This window comes from Salarias fasciatus, chromosome 22 (assembly GCF_902148845.1).
Source record: "Salarias fasciatus chromosome 22, fSalaFa1.1, whole genome shotgun sequence".
NCBI classification, from domain to species: domain Eukaryota; kingdom Metazoa; phylum Chordata; class Actinopteri; order Blenniiformes; family Blenniidae; genus Salarias; species Salarias fasciatus.
The window spans coordinates 30,357,731-30,364,371 of record NC_043765.1 but is presented as its reverse complement, the minus strand read 5'-3'; positions in this window follow the sequence as shown (position 1 = coordinate 30,364,371).

Genomic DNA, 6,641 nt, shown 5'->3' with positions numbered 1-6,641 from the left:
GACAGAAGCTTCACGTCAGAGCTCCAGGCTTTGACTCCGGGCCAAGAGGAAGACGTCAGGCTGAAGAAGGAAAGGCGTCCAGGCAGGATGAACAGACCGTGTTGGATTATCAACGCTCCGCTGTCTGAGTCCAGGCTGCTCAAAGATCTGGATAAGAGAAGTCCTGTATCGGAGTCCCGGCCCAGCGTGTCGATTCTACAGCTTGCAGCTCTGCTGAAAGACAAGAGGAGCAGCTCAGTCCAGCAGCGCGGCGGTCTGGACTGCCGTTTACGGCTGACTGTCAATCTGTGGTGATATAAACTAGAAGATGGAGGGGCGTCTCGCTCTCCATCGTCCAGGGAGTCCCTCCATGCTCTCCGTCACTCGCAGAAACGCTGCCGTTGGAGTGATATTACTGTGAGAGCTCCATGAAATGAACCTGATCTGTTCCACTCTCTGGATGGACGCTGGACTGGAGCCGCGTGGGGCCGGGGACGGAAAACACTCCGGGGCGCAGAGCCAGACAGGCGGCTGCTGTCCAGAGGACATCTAACCAGGACAGGCCTGAAGGGACGTGTGTCCTGCTGTGTCCAGACTGCTCAGAGGTCCAGGTGTCGGGCTCAGAACGGCCAATCAGACCTGCAGAATGTGACCCAGGACCCGGGGAGCCATGTGGATCTCAGTGGATCTCAGTGGATCTCAGTGGATCTCATGATCCAGTATTTATATATATTTCAGACGCTGCGCTGAAGGATGTCAGCATCAGACACTTGATCTGTGGATTTATTTGTCTTCACGGCAGTGGACGACTCCTGATTCTGGACTCAGTCCCGCTGTGGCAGGACGTTTCTGACTATCAACATGTACATAGAAGTTACTGTATTTATTACTGACCAAACTGGCAGCCTTCCTCCATGAATATATACCGTCTACGATAAGGGGAGAGTGGCGGCAGCTCACAAACTGTTGATAAGTTGTGTGTCCGGTCCGGTTTCTGAACCTCCGCACCAGAGAACTCCTGAAGAGCGAAGGCTCGGCGTCTCGGGCGCACAGATTTGATGAGACGCTCTGTCTCGTGCAAACCGCCACGGGGAATCCTTCCTGAAGGACACTCATAAAGAATGTAGTGATCATGTTCCAGAGGTGCAGCAGCTGGACAGATGTGCGGCTGACGCTGGTGTTGTGAGGAGGGGACCGACCCCCGCGGTCCCAGAGGACAAGGTTTCACTCTGCTGATGAAGCTCCTGACAGACCGGCCGTTTGGATGGACCAGAGGGACGGGTCTCGGTCTGCAATGCAGAAGGAATGCATCCAGGAAGATGTGTTATCGTGATGGCTGCTTAATGACAGCTGAACATCTGGAACATGAAACATCTGCTTCTTTTCCTCCATGTCTTCAAGTATATCCTGTATATATTCAATTCAATTCAGTTCAGCTTTATTTATGAAGGGCCAGTTACAACATGGTGGTTTCTAGAGACTTACAGAGAAACCCAACAGATCCACATGAGCAAGAACCCTGCAGAACCAGGCTCAGAGGAGGAGAACCCTGCAGAACCAGGCTCAGAGGAGAACCCTGCAGAACCAGGCTCAGAGGAGAACCCTGCAGAACCAGGCTCAGAGGAGAACCCTGCAGAACCAGGCTCAGAGGAGAACCCTGCAGAACCAGGCTCAGAGGAGAACCCTGCAGAACCAGGCTCAGAGGAGAACCCTGCAGAACCAGGCTCAGAGGAGAACCCTGCAGAACCAGGCTCAGAGGAGGAGAACCCTGCAGAACCAGGCTCAGAGAAGAACCCTGCAGAACCAGGCTCAGAGGAGGACCCTGCAGAACCAGGATCAGAGGAGAACCCTGCAGAACCAGGCTCAGAGGTGGTCTTCCTGCTGTCCCGGTTGGGGTGAGGGGACAGAGAGAGAAGGAGACAGGACAGACAGGTTCTTGTCTCTACATACAGTTCATATATAAACTCAGGGTCCAGAGGCTACAGGAGGAACAGTCATCAGTCACATGTAGCAATACAGTGAAATTACATTGAAAGGAGAGAAGGAGCAGAACTGGGAGCCGGTTCCACATGGTAGAACCCGGGTTCAGTAAACCTTCCACCCACTGGGTCCGGGTTCCTCCATTAATCAGTGGAGCAGCTGTTCTGTTTGATGCTCAGTTAGAATCCACCCACTGGATCCAGGCTGTCTCAGTGGATCAGCTGATTGATGTTCTGTCTGGATCCCTCAAGACCGGCTCTAGTCCACCTCAGAGACCGCCTCTTGGTCCAGGGTTCTGGTGTTCTGACCTTTTGGTCTCCCACAGTGGAGAGAGAGAGAGAGAGAGAGAGAGAGAGAGAGAGAGAGAGAGAGAGAGAGAGAGAGAGAGAGAGAGAGAGGACGTGACTCCTAACTGTAAGCTTTATTGAATAGAAAGGTCTTAAGCCTTGTATACATGTTTTAATTCATTCATTAGTAAGTTTGATTTTAAAAATCTGCAGAGCAAACACTGACGGACTCACACATGACCCGACAGAAGAAACCTTCACACTCCACACAGCACTTGTCCCTTCACTGGTGTGTATCTGCTCTACCTGAACCGGTTGCTGCAGCTGGTCCTGCTCAGCAGTGCAGCGGTGTGTGTGTGTGTGTGTGTGTGTGTGTTCACGCTGTAGCTTCACCTCCACCTTTCAGCCCTGCAGTGTCTCACAGCGCTACAGCTGACCCCCCTCTGCTGACCCCAGTCCTGGACCAATCGCTGGCCTCTTCGGACCCGGCCTCAGCCCCCCAGGAGCAGCAGCAGACAGAAGGAGGGTCGGAGCTCGGCCTGCTGGGAGACGGGCTGCGGGGCTGGAGGTCTGCATGTTGCTGGAACACCTTGACCGTGTGTATCTGAACGTCTTCGCAGCAGACGGCGAGGCGGTCTGTGGAGGAGGTTCTGATGTTCCAGCAGGGCTGCTTCACTTCCTCCTCCTGGATGGAGCTCCTGGATGACTCTCCTGTCCCAGCGGTAAATACATGTTCCAGCTTATTGACGCGACCACGCCGGGACTCGTGTGTGTTTCAGTCACAGATGGACTGTGGACGTCAGATGGACTGTGGACGTCAGAACAGTCCAGGACCTGGCGGGCTGAAGGCCACGTGGGTGACCCCGCTGTCACCGCCGAGCCTGAAGCTGCAGGGCCCAGCGTTTTCCAAGAAGTGAAAGTAAGAGTGTGTTTTCCCCTCGGCTGTTCGGTCCCTCATTCTCAAACTGGTCTGTTCATGAATCACTAGAAGTTCAAGACTTCGTCCATAAAAATGTAAGACGTTTCTTACTTTGCTTCATGTTTGTCCATGTTTCCCGCTTTAGAATCCTGAAGCCTCCTCCGCTCACCGCTGACCGTTCAGCTGCACACTGCCAGTCCTCTGCCTTCTGGACAGGATGTCCTCCTGCATGTCTGCGTCCCACAGGGGGCTCTGGTCAGGACAGGCTCCAGTTCAGCCAGTCCGGTTTGAAGTCCAGTCTCTGGACCAAACCTGTTAACAGAAGATATTAACTGTTATTATGAGCTGAGAAACAGAGAACGGTCTACCACCGAACGTCCCCTGTGTGACAGGCGGCAGAGCCCCCTGGACACTCTGCTGGACAGGACGCTGTCCTGGGACTCCTCCTCAGTCCAACACTGTCCCCACAGCAGTGTCTCAGCAGACTGGAGCTCCTGACTCCTGTTGAACCATGTGGCGTCTCTCAGGTCTGCAGGTCGCTCCGTCCAGGACGGCTCCGTCCAGGACGGCTCCGTCCAGGACGGCTCCGTCCAGGACGGCTCTGTCCAGGACGGCTCCGTCCAGGACCGGCTCCGTCCAGGACGGCTCCGTCCAGGACCGGCTCCGTCCAGAACCGGCTCCGTCCAGGACAGCTCCGTGGGCCGGCTCCGTGGACTGGCTCAGTCCAGAACCAACTCCGTCCAGGACGGCTCCATCCAGGACCAGTTCCGTCCAGGACGGCTTCCTGGACCGGTTCCATCCAGAACCGGCTCCTTCCAGGACGGCTCCGTCCAGGACCGGCTCCGTCCAGGACCAGTTCCGTCGAGGACGGCTTCGTGGACCGGTTCCATCCAGAACCGGCTCCGTCCAGGATGTCTCCGTCCAGGACCGGCTCCGTCCAGGACCGGCTCCGTCCAGGACCAGCTCCGTCCAGGACCGGCTCCGTCCAGGACCGGCTCCGTGGACTGGCTCCGTCCAGGACCAGCTCCGTCCAGGACCAGCTCCGTCCAGAACCGGCTCTGACAGAAACTTACACGTTTGAGTGGATTAATGGAATAAAAGGTAAAGACTTGATGAAGAACGCCCCCCTTTCTGGACCTGGACCAGCAGGACTCCGTCCTCTGGCTGTGTGGATGAGACATGTGGCGGACGCTCCGGAGCAGTGGTCTCCATGGCGACTGGACTGCAGCCACGGTCCCGTCCTCAGGCAGTCCTCAGTCTCAGGGAGTGACACACAGGTCTAACACTCAGGACAGAGAGGAGTGAGCGATCACTCTGGGTCACTCTGGAGATCCACACGCCAGCCTCAGCACTCTGCAAGAGAATGCATCCAAACAGCCGGACACAGCCGGAGACAGCCGGAGACAGCCGGAGACAGCCGGACACAGCCGGACACAGCCAGAGACAGCCGGACACAGCCGGACACAGCCAGAGACAGCCAGACACAGCCGGAGACAGATGGACACAGTCTGACACAGGCAGAGACAGTCGGAGACAGCCGCACCAGCTGAAGTCCATCATATCCACATGCAGCTCGGTCCCATGGAGGGCTGTGTTCTCCTGGCAGACCTCCTCCATCCCCCTCCGTCCCCCTCTGTCCCCCTCCATCCCCTGACGTCCCCCTCCATCCCCCTCCGTCCCCCTCCGTCCCCCTCCATCCCCCTCTGTCCCCCTCTGTCCCCCTCCGTCCCCCTCCATCCCCTGACGTCCCCCTCCGTCCCCCTCCATCCCCCTCTGTCCCCCTCCGTCCCCCTCCATCCCCCTCCGTCCCCCTCTGTCCCCCTCAGTCCCCTGACGTCCCTCCTCTGTCCCCCTCTGTCCCCCTCTGTCCCCCTCCGTCCCCCTCCGTCCCCCTCCGTCCTCCGTCCCCTGGTCATCTGGTCCTCCAGACACCGGCCACATTAAACACAGAACCCAGTAACCTGCTGACATGTTCTCCACGAAGCGGGCAGAAGCCGCCTGCCTGCAGTGCATCGTGGGTCTCCATGAACGTGTCTTCCGGTTCGGTTCGTCCCCTTCTGGTTGGAAAACTTACCTGCAGCAGAGTTTCGTCTCTTGTAAGTTTCTAAAATGTAAACTTGTCTCAGGACCTGTAAATGTCTTATGGAGCTGTCATTTGTTTCTGATTTGTAAAAATGTTTTCTGGAATGTCAGTTTGTCTCCAGCTGTAAAAGTGTTTCTCGTGTTGCAGAGTTGATTTGCACTCCTCGCCCGCCGTACATTCCTCCAGCGACTTCAGATTTTTCATCACACACTCACACCTCAGCACAGTGCGGTGCTGTGAAGAGATCTGTGTTTTTAAGAGATGCTGTTTCACTGATGCCTGCCTGGCTGTAGACACTGACCGAAGCTTCCTGTAGGGCAGCAACGTGTCCTGCGTGTTCATGTGGCCGTTAACGGACACCGATAGTAAGGGTGGCGGTCTTTGGACACGATCTTCATCTCCTTCAGGACGCTTCTGTGTTGTGTGTAGAGATTGTGTATTATGCAGCTGCAGTGGCTAACTCTGACCAGCAGGGGGCAACGTTCGCTACACAGCAGAGTGGGTGTCAGGGCTGGACGGAGTGTGTGTGCGTCCTGTGGTGTGTGTTGGGTGGTGTGCTAGATAAGCTGTGGTTGGGATGTTTGATGCTGTTGTCATCGTCGGTACAGCTGGACCGGCCAGAGCAGAGCAGGCTCCACAGCACAGGAGCATGGAGGTCAAAGGTCAGACACACCAGGCTCCACAGCACAGGAGCATGAGGTCAAAGGTCAGACACACCAGGCTCCACAGCACAGGAGCATGGAGGTCAAAGGTCAGAGACACCAGGCTCCACAGCACAGGAGCATGGAGGTCAAAGGTCAGAGACACCAGGCTCCACAGCACAGGAGCATGGAGGTCAAAGGTCAGAGACACCAGGCTCCACAGCACAGGAGCATAGAGGTCAAAGGTCAGAGACACCAGGCTCCACAGTGGAGGACAGGGGCTGTCCACTAAGAGAGAGAACTGGGAGAATATAGACCATAATGCCTTGCAGCTGATCGCTGGTCTCTCCTCCTCCGCAGAACGCCACCGCCAGGGTTCCCGAGGACCCCCTGGAGCACAGGGCCTCAGGAGAACCAGCCTCCGGTTCCTGACATGTCACAGCAGGCCGGACGTCTGGAGTTCTCCAGCTGCTGGTTCATCATCCTCACTCTGCTGCTGCACTGCTGCCCTCTGCTGGACCGAGGGGACGACTGCAGACCAAGACCAGATCTGCTGGTCCTGGTTCCTCCTGGGTTCTTCACGGTCTACATCATGAGAGAAACGACCAGCCTGCATCACGGACGTCTCAAACCAGGAAATCAAATCACAATTATTTTAATGAGCGCATGAAGTCTCCCATGAGCCTCTGGTGGTTTCACTTCCTGCAGTTCTTCAGCCTCAGAGCCAGTCTGTCATAGAACTGGATTTAGTC